The sequence below is a fragment of the Belonocnema kinseyi genome, chromosome 2 (genome assembly GCF_010883055.1).
Source record: "Belonocnema kinseyi isolate 2016_QV_RU_SX_M_011 chromosome 2, B_treatae_v1, whole genome shotgun sequence".
Classification (NCBI taxonomy): domain Eukaryota; kingdom Metazoa; phylum Arthropoda; class Insecta; order Hymenoptera; family Cynipidae; genus Belonocnema; species Belonocnema kinseyi.
In genome coordinates, this window is record NC_046658.1 from 22,373,490 (window position 1) to 22,393,127 (window position 19,638).

Below are 19,638 nucleotides of genomic sequence, written 5' to 3' on the forward strand. Positions count from 1 at the left end.
AAATGGTAGGGTGACGGCCCTACCCCTCCCTGAAAACTGCAAAAAAAGTTTGGGAATCGCTGGAGTAGAGCAATTAAAGGTTGCCCGAGTAAAAATGCTTAGACTTGAGTTCGTCTTGTTTATATCTTGGGTTCGTCTCCAAGAAATCGATGTCTGGCTGCGTCTCAAAATTGAGTCGAGACATAAGCCTTCGTCTTACTTGTATGGCCACGACAGATAAAACGGCGTTGACTTATCTCAAGTCAAGCCTTGTCTTGGCCAAGACGACGTAAACTTGTCTCAAGGAAACCTGCCTTAATACGAACCTTTTACGGCTCATAAATGAGATTATAATAGATGAACGAAAAATTTCTAATTATTGAATTAGTTATTTTTAATTCAAAAATTCAGAATCTGTGGCTCTGAACGTGTATAGCCCTTCAAAATTTTCTCCAACAAAATAAAAATTGTAACTTTCTAGAAGGATCTCCTAAACTGTTAGAAATACGTAAATACAAACAAAATTTTCGGTATCATCATCATACAAGTATAATACAAATGAAAATTCGCAAATAAGTTGATCGAATATACATATATTGTATAAAATTATACAAGATTGTTCAATCATTAACAAAGATTAGCTTTTGTGGCAGTCAGAATGACCATTTTTTTAGGACAGGCGCACACTCGAAGTTATAAACCGCTCGTGTTGGAGTCATAAAAATTTGACTCAGGAGATAAATTTATGTCTTCAAGACATAGAAACTTGTCTCCAAGATATAAATTGAAGTCTGCCCCGTCTCAAAACTGAGGCATGCTCAAGTCGACCTTTTCAACTTCAGCATGTCTTGATTGGGGGCAATTCAAGTCGAAGCATTTTTGTTCGGGTGGTCTGTTAGGTACTCAATGAAAGATCGGGTTCTAAGGAAAGTAAGGAAAACAGAGATTCTTATATACGTCTAAAAATCGGAAATAGGTGTTGTAGAATTGTCGGTAGACCTTCCATTACAACAGCTCCAAATAGATTATGAATAGATGATAGAAGCACGCTTTAGCTAATTACGCTAATGTATCGCTTGGATTTCGTCGACAAAATCTCAGACAAGCTTTTTCTCTGTACCTGACAAATTTATCACAAGTTTTGTGAATGGCCTCTTTACACATTTCATATGAATAGGCAGATTTGAAAATGTTTAATTGTAATATTTTAATTTAATTTAATTTAAATTTGAAAAGTTTAATGTTTAATTTAAGTGTTATTTAAAATCGGTGATTTCTGTTCAAATTTTAAAGCACCAAAATTTAAAGGATCTATTTCTTTCAGTTTTATTTAAAAAAAAATGTTTAATGTCAACAAATTTTTCCAGCAAAAAAGAGAATCTAATGATTATAGTTTTACTAACCTTATTTTGTAAAATTTTGGAAATAAAAACAAACCCGCTAACTGAAAATAATGTATTGGGACATTCCAGTTGAATAAATTGTTCCAAGTAAAAAATACTAGAAGCTCAAATTAATACTTGAACTTTAAAGTATCATTTAAACATTAAATCGAAGGCTAGATGAAATGAAAAGAAATAAGTCTTAAAAATGAAAATATTTCAAATAATGAGACTTTTATAAAATTTTGCTAAAAGCTAGTAAGTAATTATACGTTTTTATAAAATATAAGAATGCACATTATATAAAATAATAAATTGTATAATGAATTACAAACATAGGTAAGTGAAGTAAGCTGTGTTTTTTTACATCATTTCTTTATTTTATTTCAAAAACAAGATTTGAAGGGTTGCAATATAAAAAATTAGATAACCAACAAAATCGAAAATTTTCAGGAGAGTGAAATAACATCTTGTAAAATCGAAATCACCGTTTAAATATAAGACCAAAAGAATGCCTTCGAGCTGCAGTGTTTCTGAATTGAGGCCGAAAAAGTATGATTAAAAAAATTCACTTCCGCGAAATAAAATGTGGATGTTTACAATCTCAAAGTGACAGGATCAGAGTTACTAAATTAAGAGCAAATGTGTTTGACCAGAAAAAATCAGGAAATTCCGAGTATTCGGTACGGCCACGGAAACGGCCTGAAGCCAGCCGTTACCGGTAAGTGACAATTCCGTAGGGGTAAATTCCACTTGTTTATATGCGATTAAAAAAAAAATCAATACTAAAAATAAGAGTTTAGCTATCAGGCTACGGGAATGCATGCAGGAAAACTGATAAAATCTCGAGTTGGAGAAAAAAACTTTTGCTCGAGTTTATTGAAAGGTTTAGCCGGAGTTGTGTTTTGAATTTCTTTTGAACATGGCATATCTCCTATTGGATTACAAATACCTCATTAAGTATTGCAATAACTTTGTACAAAAAAAATGCTAAGGCATCTGGAAAAATTATTTTGGTCATTCGGTAAGTAATATTATATTTACACGATTTATTATTTTTGTAAACGTAATGTGACAGAACGCTGTCAAAAGACTAGGGAAGGCAATTCGAATTGTTGTGAGTTAATCTGCTTTAAACGGCAAAACATATAATAGAAAAGCGAGACAGGTGGGTTATTACTGTTAACAGAAAGAAGTATTGATTTTTAAAACGAAACGGTTACCGTCAGTCAATTTGAATCTGAAATTGCTTACCATATTTTTAAACATTTCTATTTGTTTCATAATTTAAAGAAAAGTATAATTCTTTAAATTCAAATGATTTAAGTGTAATATTATTAAATTTTTGCAAATGTCTCTTAAGGTAGTTGTCGGGACAAAAATCAGATCTCTGACAGAAATATTTTGTGTACGATTTTAAGAATAAAAGCCATTATTACTCATGATGTAATTTCAAATAAAGAATATTGCTTGTAATGTCTGCTACCCGCTGATTTCTATCTTTCGCGAAATTCATATTTTTCGTGAAAATAATCATTTCCTCAACAATTTTTTTGATTTTTTAACAATTTATTGATCAGAGGATCTCGCAAAACCTCGGATATTCGACAAGCTTCTTTCGTTCGCAAATCTTTCGGAAAAAATATATTTTGAGTCAGTGCCATACCTATAAAAAATTAAAAGTCGGATTTAACTAATATCCTTAAATGAAATTAGGACTAATTAATTCAGCCCGAAGCCGGAAAAATCTAAGGAGACATGCGACAACGGTCGTGTTATCATCGACTGCATAGAAATCATGTCAAAGTGTTTCGTGGCCAAATCAACGATGCTTAAATCACGACAAGTAGTGCATTGCTTGATTTATTAGAACGAGGGGATCTTGCCTTAACAGATTAAGGATACCACGGATTTCCAAGTAAACTTGATGAAAAAGATGAAGGAATTATCCTAGTCATGCCGCCTTTTCTAAGACAAGAAAAGTTCTTTGAAGAAGTAGAAGAAACGTATCAAGTTTCACGATTGAGAATTCACATAAAAAGAATTATGCAACGCATACGAATTTATAATATATTATCTCAAATGCCAAGGCAGTTATTACCTCAAACAGATTATATCGTTTTTATGTGATGCCTATTAGTAAAATTGCAACCTTCAATTTTGAAAGAAAGAGATTCAGATTTGGAAGTACCTCAGAATGAAAAATTATCTGATTAAATATTTTATACCAATTTAGTACCTATTTTTATATACTTATAATTGTATACGTTTTTTCCGAATTTCTTAAGTTTAAGTAACTCAGCTGTAAATGAAGCTATAAGGTTTTAATTGTACTACAAATGTTTCTTGCAGTCAACATTTGAATAAATAACTTTGTTATAAATACATATTAAATATGTAAAATAACTATTTCTTACATTTAAATATCACTCAGGTAGTGTTTAAAATAAAAATCCTCCAAGAGAAGAATTACATTTAAAAAAAATGGTTCGTTCCTTTTTACAAGAATCATGTAACTTCCTTTGGGTGACCATACATACAGATCGCGAAGTGTAAGTCCTGATACGTACATTTGTATGTAACACTAACTGTAGACTTTATCTGACGGATTGAGGTGATCTACGTTAATAATTCTCTTAAGGTATGCAACATTGAACTTTTGAAATATATCGAAAACCGATTATTTTTTACATGAATTTGGAAACTTAATTTCAACTAATTTGGTTGTGTGGGTATTCTCCAAAACAAAAACGTCTGGACTTGCGTAAAACTGCGGTTGATTATGTAGAACAAGGAGACCAACGTTATAAACTTTGACTCCGTATTCTAATTCATATTCCCGGATAGTAATCCATTCATTCTGTTTCCCATTAGTAACATTCTTCTTTACCACACCCTGAAGCATCGGAGGATTTAAAACTTAATTTAAAAGCGATTAGATATGAAGTACGGAATATCTAGGATGATGACCTCGAGTCATCAACGTTCCATTTTGCTGCACCAAACATGTAGAGCAGCATAGGAACGGCCATAATATTAGTCGTCTGGATATTATTCTTCCCAGATAATTTGGAAGCCAAAATTTGTCAAAAAATTTAGCGATAACGTTCAAGGGCCATTTTTAATAGACGCACATTTTGGGGTTTCACTTGCAGCATTTCAAGCTATTCATATGTTTCTCCAGTACACAGATGTTCAATGATATTTCGACCTATAAGTTGAGGATTCTGATCTTCACGCGATTATGTACTTTCTAATCTTCCTTTGTATAGATTGATGCAGGCACACTTGTGCAGTCCAGAGCTCATGCTAATAGCTATAAAGTGCCTATTTACAATCGCCACATGGATTTTAAGGTTCTCTTTTAAAAAGGCAGAGTTTTTGCCCAGGAGCCCAATAGATAGAGGCAAGTTAAACAAAAACTGGGAATTGTTGAGATATTTAGGTTCAAAGGTTTGACTAAACGAGATTTAACCTTACATTGAAACGAAATTTTAACGGGGAAATCTGAAATCATCCGAAAGGTAAAAAAAAGACATTATCGAAATTTAAAACCGGCTCTTACAATATAAAATCGAAAAATTAGAAAGAATGAAAGTAGGTGAAACCTGAAAGAAATTGATAGAACACTCTTCTCTTCCCATTGAATATTCTAATCGCCGAACTCGGCGAAATATTTAGGCGCACAATAAATTACATACGCGAAACTTGTACTCGCGGAAAGATGACGCGACGTATATCATAAACAAAGGGTTGGAGAATGAAAATAAACAGATTTTTGAACTCTGTGACAATTTGATATCTAATTACAATAATAATTAAAATATTCCAAAATAAACTCGAATACCCAGATGACAAAAAGTCGGCAAGATGCAAGCCTATGCGCCGGCACGCAGTCCGATTGACAGGACCACTTTTAAAGCACATGAGTAGCTCAACGTAAACGTCATTGCTGGCAATATTGCCCGCTCGACCGTCTAGCGATCAACGTTCCGGCTATAGGCCGGCTATATGGAAGCTCGAAATGCCAATGAATGGATTCCTTTAATTATAATTATAATTATGTTTAAAAATATTAGTTTCAGGTGTAAGTTAAATATATATATTTTTAACAAATACTTTTATTTTGATTCTGGAAGCTCAAAAAAATTTTCAGTTTCTTCGAGTCTCGGAAAAGCCAAACTCGCGAACGCAAATCCTTCAAACGAAAAATCAAGACACGAAGCCTTCCAAACTTTGCCGATGAGCAGAGTCCAATTTTCTATCAGATCTTCCGGAATAGTGTTCCGCAAATCTCTTTCAATAGTTTTTACAAGAACGGACCAGGGGAGCAGGGGATTGCGGAAAATTATAGTTGATCTGCCGTCAATAGTGGGCTTTCAGTTTCCAGGACATATTTTCCGACTATGGCAGACATATAGTTTCTCGGCCACCGTGCACGTAACGGTCTTAAAGTTCATTTGCACATAGGTCGTGGCAGAGGTTTCGCGCAAAAAAAAAACACGGAAACACCTGCTATGAACAATAGGCCAAATAAAGATAGACCAACTCAAAATAATCAACCCCACTCCATGACATCACTCGAATCCCTGATCACATAGAAAATAGAAATAAGTCAAAAAATCGGCCTTAAATGAACAACGAAAATTTTGAACGCGATTCATTTTTGGAAAACAATACACATTGCGTTTTAGATACTGACGAACTTTTAGAAAGTATAGACTTTGACAAATTTATGAATCAACAAAAGGAAAGATTTCTTGAAGAAAGGAAAAAACGGGCAAACCAGTTAAGGCTTAGATTAAAACTGACAGCTCATAGCTCTTACGAAGACGTAAGAGAAATAGTAAAACCAAATTATAGGAAAAATAATAGCGAACCTCGTAATAGGTAGTCAGTCCAATTCGACTTAAGGGAACATTTAAGAGAAGCTAATATATTTTCTTACAATAATTTTGAAAACCGTAGCAGATTGAGAAATAATAATTTAAAATTACAAGACTCTGATGACATTGAACTATTACAGGACAGAATGAACTGAAGACAAAACAGAACACGTAGACTCTAAACAACGATTAACAGGTCAAACAGACGTTCACGAATTCACAATCATAATACGGATAACGAGTACGAATCCAATAATCAAATAAACAATTAGGCAATTCAAGCCACTTCTTTTCCATTCGGTATGATACAAACGCCGTTTCAAATTATGAGCAATTGGCCTATGGATTTTCGAAATAATAAAGACAATAGCCCCGCGCATTTCCTTGAAGAACAAAAAAGATTAAAAAGGGGTTATGAAATGAATGATCGGGACATTATAGAAAACTTAGACGCGTTACTAATTGAAGATGCAAAAGACTAGTGCGAAATAAAACAAAAAATTAAATTTTTTAATGAAAAAAGAAACCAAGACATTTATTCGTACCCGACGGAAATTAGAAAACTTGTTACCAAACTATATCCGAGAAAAAACCGTAAATGGGAATTACGTAGAACCTATGAAAACCTTCGCATCGAAACAAAATGTACATTAAAAGGAACGATTTTGATACTTTCAAGCAATTAGAGGATTTAGACAAAAAATGGGAAATTCTAACTGACTTCACCTTTCTCTATTTGAGCAGTCCAAATCCCTAGGTTGCCTCCCTGAAATAGTGTATCCCGCTATACCTGGCGCCTAACTCGTAAAATACTCGTTAAGGAGAAATTTTGTTTCAAAGTGACTGCGATTTCAGGTTCTCGCGTGGTTATTTAGTAAACAAGTAACGTCAAGGTCAAGCATGATTATGATACATGGTTATATTGCGAATCCTTGCGCACTTGATAAATAAATATTACGAAATAAAGAGACGCAGTAACGGCTATTAAATGAATCTAGGGTCGGGAAAGTAATTAAAAATATGGCAAATCGCATTATTACATTAAACCCGGAAAATAGGGAAGATCATGTAGAAATAGAGCCGGATAGTATATTAAATGTAGAAAATTATTCAGATAATAACGAAGAACAATCAGATGGAGAGCGAGATGTATTACAAATAATAAACAGAATGATACCCAACGAAAATGAAAAGGATCAGAATACCGAGATAAATCCGATTACCTTCCCACAATTAATAAATACGGAAGCTATGAGATGCTCAGTAATAGATCAAGTCCCTAAAAAAACTATTAATGATAGGACCACGCCACAATGGGTGAGATGCGCAAGATTTGACGCGACTCATCCATCCGCCAATTTTCTTCTATCAAATACTCCTTTTAGAGTAAACGATGACAGAATTCCCCAAAACAACAAGATTGATGCCTGGGATTCCGATTCAATTTTGGAAGAATTGGGATTGTCCTTTGCGGGACTTCTCCAATCTAGTAAATTGAACTTAGGTGCAATATCGCGAACAAATCAGAAATCGCACAAAACAAGTACAGTAAATGTAATAAATAAGGAAACATTTTAGATGGATTCATTTTTGGAAAACAATGAAAGATTTTTAATATAAGTTGATGAGCTCATGGAGTATGAGGAATACATGAGTCGTCAGGAAGCTAAATGGTTTAGGGTGCAGGAAGAAAAGCGTAAAGCATGCGATAGTCAGGGTAAAACTAGTAATCCAAGGGCTCATAGCTCATTAGGAAGCCGAAATAATACACGAACAATTAACATTCATCCTTCATTAATAACTATAAATCCGGAAGAAAGTAGAAATATAAAGTAGGACGATGGTCGTGGGGGCTAAAGCGTAAGCTTTGGACCCACTCCGCCGGCTTGCGGGTTCAATTCCCGCCTCGCACTCTGAAAGAGCGTCGACGGCCCACGCGGTGAACACTAGCCTAGCAAAGGGAGTTGTTTATCTCCGGAGAGTCGTGGAACCGGTGTCTCTAGAGAAAAAGGTTTTCTCTAAGTACTTAAAGCTGTTGCTCTTGGGAGTTCGGAACCCACCTTAAACTGTAGGTCTCCCTTCCACCACGAAGTAAGTGTGGGGGGAGGGGAGGGGGGTGTAAGGAAATAAAGAAGAAGGTGCAAGAAAAATTTAAACCCTTAGGGTACACATTAGAAGCTTCCATTCCAGTAAGTGGAAATATAAGACAGAGCGAGTTTAGAAATAACAAAGGATAAGAATAGGAATGGTAGGGATGACAGAGACACAAACGCCAGACAAAGAACAAGATATTCTGTTAGATCGCATAAAAATCATTCAAAAGAAGTAGCAAGAGAACCGAATGATAGGAATTTTCAAAGTTACGAGGACCAATTTAATAGTCAAACAACAATACCAGCAGCCTATTTTCCTTTTGGAATAATACAGATGCTATTCCAAATAATGAGTAACTGGCCTTTTAAATTTAGGAACAATAGGGATGATAGTCCGGCTCAATTTTTAGAAAATATTTATCGATTTCAAAGGGGTGATCAAATCGGTAATAAAGATATTTTGGAAAAATTAGACGCGATTTTGACCGAAGAAGCTCTTCAATGATGTCGAGTTTCGCGTAGAAAATGGCGCAAAATATCAGACTTTAAAGAAGATTTCAGAAGCGCTTATATCGATGAGAGATTTTCCGAAGAAATCAGGCAAAAAATAAAATTTTGCAACCAGAAGAAGAATTAGGACATATAGTACACTCTTATTTAACTGATATCAGATCATTGTTTTCAAAACTATATTTGCGTAAAGGCTTAGAATGGGAATTGCAGAAAGCCTACGAGAATTTAAGAATAGAGTATAAAATTACATTAAAAGAAATGATTTCGAACATTTTGAGGAGTTAGAGGATGTAGGGAAGGAATGGGAAACTATATTAGCGAAATCGAAAATCAGAGGTCAGGTGTTGCAAATTACGGAAACAAAAATAAATATTCAAAATAATCTAAAGCAAATAAGAAGATCAGAATAATGGCGGAAATAATAGGAATAGTGCGAATAATAACAGGAACGAAAATAGTCAAGGTAGACAAAACCAAAATCAAAGTCATTGGCAACGAAATCAGAATAATAATCACAATAGAAGAGTTGAATTCATAAATCAAAATTCTCTTTATCCGTTTCAATCTCCTTTCCTTCCTATACAATTGCAAAATGAACAAAATCCGAGACATAATTTTCAACAAAATCCGAGACCTAATTTTCAACGAAGAATCCCAAATTATAGACCGAGACAGAATTTGAACACGTTTCATGCATAGCTACAAATGTTTAGACAGATGACAATAGGACAGGGTAATAATATAAGTGCCATGTCAATAGAACAAATGCCTCAATTAGAGTCGCCGCGAAAAACCAGAAATCCGGAAATGACCATTCAAACGCGCAGAATGGTGCAAGTTCGAACTCAGGAAAAAAACAAAATTCCCAAACGAATAATACTCAATAAAACGAGGATAGAAAACAATCTTGCACATACTATTTATGCGGCGTGCCAGGATATTTTAAAAGAGGGTGTTGGCTCTTATCTTATAACTAGGGAAATGCTTCAGACGGGCACTAGGGGCGCAAGTACCGTTTAAAAATGCCGAAACGCCTGAAATATTAAATTCTAAAACAAACGAATCAGATGAGACATTACTTGACAAGTAATTATACCAGTTAAAATCGGACACGTGACAAAAAAATATTGTTTAGATTGGTACCAGATCTACGATCTGCAGGAATTATAGGTCACGATATGTTCGTAAATATTGAAATGAAATTAGATTTTGAAAAACAAGTATGGTGGCTCCTGGAAAAGGCACATTTTTGTTAGCAAATGGAGGCACAGCCAAAATCTTTACCGAAGCCGATAAAAAATATTTACTCTAGAGAAGTGAAAAGTGTTGGTACTCAAACGAGTAAGTCCCAAAATATAAAAGATGAAAATGCTATAGAAATAAATAAGTGTAAAGAAAATTTCGAAAAAGAAAATTCGAAATAAAACCGAAGTTTGGAGGAAAAATTAGGTCAAGAACAAATAAAGAAAACCCCCGAAAATAGCCCCAATAAGAATATTTCTAAATTAATGGATATTAAAATCTTGAACCGGTTTCAGATTCTGGAAAATCTCCAGCCCCATAAGTAAAATTGCGAGACAGTTAGCCAATCAGATTCATATATGAAAAACAAGTCACGTGTAGCAAAAAAATATAGCAATAATGAAATCCAGGAAAAAGATTCATTTTAATCTTTTAATACTAATATTTGGAATAAGAAAAGAAATGTTAGTCAGGATATTCAGAGTCTAAGTAAAATAAACGAATACCAAATAAGAAAAATTGGTACAATTTTAAAAATAATACGATAAATTTAAATAATTTAATAATGAAGCCATCTAAACCCGTTATACAAAAATTTGTTGCTGCTAAATTATGTAACGGAATTGTAGAACTGAATGAGTCAACAAAACAGAATCGAACAGTTATTTAAAGATAAAAGCCCAGAGTATGCAGTTGAATTAAAACATACGCACTTAACAAAACACAAAATAGATGTGCCAGGAGATAATCCAATACAGCAACGATATTATCACGTTAGTCCCAAAATTACGATTGATCCAACCCTATTGCTATGGTTGAAAACCCAAATGGAAAGTATAGGTTTTGTTTGGACTTCAGGAAGCTTAATAAAATCACTACGAAAGGCTTGTACCCTATACCACTAATGGCGGAAATTCTATATCCCAAGATCGGCAAAATATATCTCTAAAATTGATTTTTATTTGGCATATAACCAAATTGTTCTAGACGAAGACTCTAAATCGATAACAGCTTTCACAGTTCCTGGAAAGCGAATGTATCAATTCAAGCGTATGTCATTTGGTTTCACCAATGCTCCAGCAACTTTCCAGAGACGAATGGACAAAATCATTACACCTGAATTAAAACCAAATATATTTTGTTACCTGGACGTCATTGTGATCATTACTTAGACCTTCAGCGAACACTTACATTACTTAAATCTTGTCCTAGACAAACTTAATGAGGATGGGTTAACGATCAGCCCGAACAAATGTGAGTTCGGCTGTTCCGAAATAAAGTATCTTGGCTTTGTCGTTAATGAGAAAGTGTTGAAAGTTGACGAGGAAAAAATAAAACCAATACTCGAATTCCCTAGAACAAAAATAATCAAAAAATTACAGAGATTGGTAGAAATGGCCCATTTGTATAGGAAGTTTATGCCATGCTTTGCTGAAATCATAGAACCGCTTAATAGACTCTTGAAAAAAGATAGGTTTTGGAAATGGACGAATGAACAAGAAAAAGCATTCAATACGGTTAAAGATCTCTTAACGTCGACATCTGTTTTATCTTGTCCAGATTTTCCTCAGCTTTTTCAGGTAGAAACAGACGCGAGCAATGCAGGCTTAGGCGCAGTTTTATCTCAAAAATTAAATTATGAAAATTGTGTTATCGCGTATGCAAGCAGAGGCTTAAATAGTGCAGAGAAAAAATACTCAAGCTCAGAAAAAGAAGGTTTATTGGTTGAATGGACAATTAGAAGGCTTAGACCGTATTTAGAGGGATACAACTTTATAGTTGTAACTGATCACATAGCCTTAAAATGACTTCATAATCTAAAGAATCTAACTGGGCGGTTAGCTCGGTGGGCATTTGAACTGTTGGAATATGATTATGAGGTCATACATATGAAAGATAGTTAAAATTGGGGAGCGGATGCGTTATCTAGGACTATTGAACCAAATCAGTCGATAGCCTCAATATTGTCATGCAGTATAGAACAAACGAATGAGGAGTTCAATGATGACACGGACAAATGGTATAAAGTAAAAATGAAACAAGTCCAGACTAATTCCGACGAACACGAAAAATGGCGCATTAGGGACAAACAATTATATTTCTATATACCAGATCCATTGAAATCAGATTTACTGCCGGATGTGAATTCCTGGAAATGGACAATTCCAAAAAAGTTCAGAATTCAGGTCTTACACGAGAATCATAATGAGGTACAGGCAGGACATCTGCGTACTGAGAAAACGCACGCTAGAGTGTCTCAGTATTATTTCAGAATCGGGTTGTACTCAGATATTATTAAATATGTAAAACAAGGCGAAATCTGTCAGCGTATAAAACCAAATAATAAAAAAGGCAGGTTTTATGGGCAAAGGAATCATCAAAGAACCGTGGACGGCAGTTTCTGCCGGCATAATGGGACCGCTACCAATTTCTAAAATAAAAAAGGACGATTACTTCTTGATTTTTGTGGATTTATTCACAAAATGGATAGAATTAATTCCCATGTTCGGCATTAGGCATGTAAATACACCGAAGTATCGCACAGAAGAAAATCCAACCGAGAGGTCCAATCGTTCAATTAGGGGGGGGGGGGGGGGGGGGGGAGATACCTTTAGAATTTCCAAAAAATCGATTTTTTTCATATTTTGAATGTATAACATGTTAAAAATGTACTGTAAAAAGGAAAAAGGAAAACATTAAATATTTATTGAGATATTGTCAAAAATGTCAGAGTCCGTATACTGTCACTAATTAGGTAGTCGGAGTGCTTGGGTCGGAGCAATGTTTCTTACACAATAGGTTTGTATATTGTTTTCTCCCATAAATTCTAAAAAGGCTGATTACTACGTTACTAAGTTTACTAAGTTTATTATGTGGACACGGAATCGCCGATTGATCGGCAAATCACTAAAACTAATAGTTTTACCGTAATGAATATTTAAACTTTGATTATCACGAAATTGTCTTTTCAAAAACTGCTCGTGCTGTAACTTAAAAAGTTATTGACCGATTAGGCTGAAATTTGCAGGGGTTTCTCTTTATGGTACTATCGGATATACCTAAAAGTTTAAAGATATCGGGTTATTAAATAATTTTTTTGGGGTCAAAACTGTTGAAAAATGGTCGAAAATTTGGACCTTCGATTAAACAGCCGATATAAAATTTTATTTTCAGCTTTTTTTATTATTTTATAGGTTTATTCTTCCCTTTAACACATAAGTAATCAAACAAAAAAAACCTTTTTTATATCAGATGAATGGAAAAATTTTGACACCCTTTCTAAAGGCATCTCCCCCTTTAAGACCGCGATTAAGGCTTATTTGGAAAATGATCACGCGAGATTGGATGACATTATTGAGGACTTACAATTTGCGTTAAATACGTGCAAACACTCGTCAAAGCAATTCACACCAACTTTCTTAAATTTAGGCCTTGAGTTGCAGCCCCTTCAATCTCTTAGAAAAGATTGGGAAAATGATGAAGAAATAAAATTTCAAAGTACCGATAAGTGAACCGCTAGGTTGAGACGTTTACAGTTAATTAAGGAAAAAGTACAACAAAATTTAGACAGGGCAAATGATTGACAAGCATACCATTACAATCTCCGTTTTCGACCCGTTCAATTTGAAATAGGCGAGCGGGTATTGAAATCGAATAAGTTATTATAAAACAAGTTGACCAAAAAGCGAAAAAGTTTTTTCTGCTTTACGATGGTCCTTATTTTATTAAGCGAAAAGTCTCAAACACAATATACGAGATAAAAGATTCTCGCGAAAAAAGTCTCGGAGAATGGGATTTAAATAATATAAGAAAATATCTAGACAGAGACAACGAATAAAATTTAACATACAAAAAACCATACACCTGCCGTTTATTACTGGTTACACTTACACCTACTTGGGTTTCATTTATACAGATTTTTTCAGATTCTTTATGACGGTTAAACTAATACCGAGGTTATTATTCTTGTTTTGTTTCTTTTTTTTTATATATTTTTTTGTTTTAATTTTTTAGATATTTAACTTTAGAGAGCGAAGATATAGATTCGGCACTAAAGCAGAAAAAAACCCATCACCATCATCAACATCGGTTGGAATTGTCGATTTTGCGAAAAAGTATTCCTGAAATACTTGATCCCATAGATAATGCAAATAATAGTGCTAATTGTAAACTAGTAAGGTAAATAGATGATAAAGATGACTGTTTATATTTAGATCTAACTACAGAAGACGTAGAAAATTTCGAAAGGGAATTAAAAATAAAGAAAATTACATTAACCCTAACCCGTTCAGGGGGAGGGGGTGTAACAGAAGATATATCGAATGGGATATCATTTAATTAAGAATTGAGGAAGTGTGCATTAAATGATGGCGGGGTCACGGGCAATGCCGGAAAAGCCCGAGGATCCGTTAATGTGGAAAAAGCCGACCGATTAACCACCGCTTCAGTTCATCTCAGCAGTCCAAATCCCTAGGTTGCCTGTCTGGAATAGTGTATCCCGCTATACAATAGAACAATATATATATTAAATCCTTAGAACCAAACGTTACCAATGTTTAATCAAATGTCATTGGGCCTAAATCAAGGTCAAAACAATCCAATGATCGAATGCTTAACAGAAAAAGCGGAAAATTTTTTAGTTAGGGATAATGATCAACAAAGTTCTCAAAAACCAAACGACGGTAATAAAAATCGAAAATCTGCTAATAAGAATAGCGATTCCCGAAAAAACCATAATTCTAACTAAAAAAAAAGACTCAAACACAAAAATGAATGAGGACACAACAAATTTAAGTTGATGTCACTGTATTTTAACGAAACATTTTAAAAGCGAACGCCCACATTATGCGTACAACCAGGGAAACTAGAAGGGCAGGTATCAGGACCAAAAACAGTACAAACTAATACCGAAACGCCAGAATTGTTAAATTCGGATAAAGATGAAATAACGGAGGCACATTTTCATTTCATGACAAAATGCGAGGTAAATTAATTCGAATTCTAGTTGATACAGGTGCCATACATCCGTACGCTGGCAATGAATTACTGAAAAAAATCGAGAATTTAAATTATTCCATTTTTAAACCAGTCTTTCGAAAATTGATGGTAACGAATGGTGAAACAGTCGATATACTTGATGAAATAGTAATTCCAATTATAATCGGAAAACGCACAGAGCATTTAATGTTCAAGTCAGTCCCAAAATTTGAATCATTAGTCATTCTAGGCACGGACATGCTAAAGGGCCTACGAATAAACCTAAGCTATGACTCAGAAATTTGGTGGTTACCAGAGAGTCCCCCCATCTACTATCCTTTGGAAGCATATGCAAACTCATTACCCGTCCTTATAACACAAAATAAGATAGAAGCGAAACTAAACATTAAATCCAACGAAAATAAAGGAAGTAAAAATGTACATATTTTTCAAAAACTAATAATTAGAAAGGAAGGAGATAGCAACACAAACAGGAAACCGAAATTCGGAGGTAGAATTACCCTCGAAAATACTAGAGGAGCATAAAAATAGTAGTTCAAGGTTACAAAACAGCGAAATCCCCCTAGCACCTATAAATCCTAATCAATCCCCCCAAAAAAACGCCCAAGCTCCTGCAACAAATCCTACGAAGGATATCCCTAGCTTAATAAGTATCCCTACGAGCAAAAAATTCCAACCCTTCGAGAGCATCCCCACCCACGCCACTGGCGTTGAATCAAGCAAACAAGACTTATTCAATTTAGGCAAATCTAAAATTAGGAAAAAAGGACCAGAAGAATAATTTAGGAAAAACGTACTATGATAACAATTATGGGAACAAATGCAAAGATAGCGATTGTAACCTTTAGAAAAATAATAAAGCAACCAATTGAAAAAAAAATCAAAAACGGAACCTCAAAAAGGCAATCAGGTATCGAAAAGAGATAAGAAAAACAAATAAGTTAATTTAAAAAATAAAGCGATTACATTAAACAATATCACGGATAATTTAGGAACAATGGACAAACGAAACAATATTTCGCCAGAAATTTTCGCAGGTATCGTTGAGCTTAACGAAAGCCAACAATCCCAATTAGAAAATCTTCTCGAAAATAAAACAAAAATTCCTTCAGGAAAAGAACATAGGGAAATCCATTTAACGAAACTTAAAATTGACGTGCAGGGCCACGATCCCATAAAACAGCGACGTGAGCCCAAAAATTCAAGAAATAATTTATCAAACAGTAAATAAGTTATTGGAACAAGATGTATCAATACAAAAGGATGCCATTTAGTTTAACCAAGGTTCAGTCACTTTCCAGAGATTTATGGACAAAATTATCGCTACATACTTAAAACCAAACGTTTTTTTGTTATTTAGATGACGTGGTTATAGTAACTCAAAATTTTGATGACCATTTAAAGTTCTTAAATATTGTTTTGGAAAAAATAAATTATGCAAACTTAAAGATGAGCCCGGACAAATGTGAATTCGGCTGCTCTAAGATTAAATATTTAGACTTGAAAGTCAATGATAAAGGACTCTAAACAGACGAAGAAAACATGCAACTAATTCTAGAATTTCCGAAGCCTAAAAAAATATTAAACAATTACAGTGCATAAAAGGGATGGCAAAATGGTACAGAAAATTCATCCCACACTTTGCCGAAATAATAGAACCAATTAATTGATTATTGAAAAAAGGTAAACAATGAGATTGGGGATTAGAACAGAATGAGTTATTTCAAAGAATTAAAAACCTTTTAAAATCAGCGCTAATTTTGACATGTCCAGATTTCAAAAAACGCTTTCAACTCGAAACTGACTGCGATCAGAAGTTTCAGTGGCGCAGAATCTCGGTACTAGGCATCTGAAAAAGAATGCCTAGCAGTAGTTTGGGCCATACACAAATTTAGGCCATATTTAGAAGATTACAGTTTTAAATTAATCACGGACCACTTAGCGTTAAAGTGGTTCCATAACCTAAAAAGCCCCTTTGGCTGAATAACCATATGGACACTAGAACTTCTCAATTATAACTACGAAGTCATACACTGCCGTGCAAAAGTTTTAGGCCATCTGTTTTTTTATGACTGAATGAATCCTCCTAATTTTAATTATACTAAAGCTACGAAAATGTCTCTTTGAAAGGTTGATTGTTTTCGAAATTCTGTATAAAATAAGCCCAGCGTGAAGCCAATTTGTCTAGTATTTAAGCAGATATTGCAAAAACAGTGAAAATTTCAACGTTTTCTTCAATTTTCAATAACTTCCGAAAAATTCAACATTTTTCTATGTCCTTAAGGTCATTTTGAAGCTTTTTTCACCGTATCACAACAGCTTAAGAGCATAAATCGTGAACATTCTATTTTTGAATCGCAAGAACTTGAATTTGTAACAAAACAGTTGAAAAAATTTCAATATTATTTTTGGTAACAAAAATATATTTGTACAATATATGAAATATATAATCATGAAGTTTCTACGTAATTTCCTCAAAATAAATGTTTATTTACCTTTTATTCTGATTAGCCTGCAGATAAGATGTTTTCAAACTTTTCCAACTTTTTTATTACAACTTCAAGTTCTTGCAATTCGAAAATAAATTCCTTACATTTTATACTCGTAAGCTGTTGTGATACAATGAACAAATAAACCTGGACTTATTTTATGCAGAATTTCGAAAACAATAAAACTTTTAAAGAAAAATTTATTTAGCTCTGATATAATTAAAATTAAGAGAATTTATTCAGTCATAAAAAAAGAGGTGGCCTAAAACATTTGCATCGCAGTGTATACCGCAAAGGTAGCTCAAATTTCGTGCCTGATAATCTCTTGAAATCAGGAGAACCAGCCAAAAATGAAGCATTTGCGTTCGCTTGTAGCGTAGAAAAAACTAAAACCAGAACTGACCCACTACAATCTACTCTTTTACCAGACCCATGCAAACTTGTCGTACTAAAAAAACTACGAACACAGGTTTTAAAAGAAAATCATGATTACATACAAGCAGGACATTTTGGTTTCGAAAAAAATCACCCGAGGATTTCTGAGTACTACTTCTGACCGGGGATGTATTCCAAAATAATGAGTTAAATGAAAAACTGTGAAACATGTCCGAGAACAAAACCGAGAATTTAACCGAAAATAGGTCTAAAGGTAAAAAGAATCGTTGAAGAACCATGGACCATGATTGCTGCAGATATCATGGATCCATTATCGATCTCCAACAAGAGAAAAAACCAGGACTTATTCGTTTTTGTGGATATTTTTGCCAAATGGGTCGAAATAAATCCATTTAAAAAGCTAACGGAATTACAATAGCCCGAATTTGACAAAAGTGTGATTTCGTGTTGGGGAACACCTAACATTCTCTACACTAATAATGGCACGGAATTCGGAAATAAAACCTTAACAGATTTAACCGATAAATTTGGCCAAAATATTACCCTTAAGCCAACCTAACTAAACGTTAAAATGGAACAATTACAAAATTACAAAAACCTATCTAGATAGCTATCACTTTACTTGGGATGAACACAAGACGAATTGCAGTTCGCAATATATAATAGCAAACATTTTTCGACACAATATACCCCAGAATTTTTAAATTTAGGTGGCGAACTAGAACCAATCCAATTACTTAGGAAAAATATAAAATATTATAGTGAAATAGAATTTCAAAGCGTTCATAAATGGACAGATAGATTAAAAAAACTGCAAATTATTAAAGAGAAAGTGCAAAGAAAAAAATCAGGACCAGTCTAATAATAGATTAGCTAGCAATTATAACTTAAGCAGAAGACCCGCAGAATTTGTAACAGGCAAATAGAAGCAATAAGTACTAATGAACTTAGGATATTTACTCAAAATATGACAAAATGGAAAGGGATCAATAGCATTACGAACAAAATCTGACACAAAACTCAAACACTGACTCAATCAAACCTAAATAATGTGGCCCACTAGATTTTAAGAATAAAATTAAACAGGCCGGAACTTTATCTTTCAGAAAAATGAAAGTCGCAAAGTACTAACAGTAAAATGCAGAACTCAAAATCTTATATCAGGAAACAAACTACTCTGTTTGTTAATAAACTAAATTACACAGTTTAAATTTAATTGACAATTTTCGTAAGTTAATAAAACAACAGTAGCTCAACACAAATAAAGACAGACTACAATGAACAAGAATCAGATACGAAGAAACAACAAAGGAACAGGAACTTCCAGCACAAAACTAGGGAAAGTTGTCAAAAGTCACAATATCAGTTTCTCAAAAGAATTATGGTTGAATTGATCCACACACTATATAACCTTTTTTACAACGAAAAATAATTCAAATTCAATAAAAATTTTACAACTCCAGGCTCATATAGACACATTCACTCATAATAAATCCACAGAATAATTACCCTCTTTTTCTGGAGACAGTGTCAGACTTGGGCAACGACATTTCCGAAATTTAGATATACAGTCTGTCAAGTTAAAGCGTGGGTGGCTTTACTCGCAGTCGGTAAGGTGTATCGACATGATTTTGGTGTCAAAATATTAAGAAGAGCTCCC

General features: G+C 33.9%; 1 protein-coding gene and 1 long non-coding RNA gene across 2 annotated transcripts in view; one reads left to right on the forward strand and one right to left on the reverse strand.

Moving 5' to 3' along the window:
- The window catches only part of LOC117182597 (transcription termination factor 5, mitochondrial), a 194,315-nt gene that overhangs the window by 4,452 nt on the left and 170,225 nt on the right, over window positions 1-19,638 (reverse strand). The gene's annotated exons all lie outside the window — the stretch shown is intronic.
- Window positions 1,780-3,249, forward strand: LOC117167344. Its single transcript, XR_004466378.1, has 3 exons — window positions 1,780-2,082; window positions 2,165-2,385; window positions 3,078-3,249. It is a non-coding gene; the product is annotated as an uncharacterized LOC117167344 (long non-coding RNA).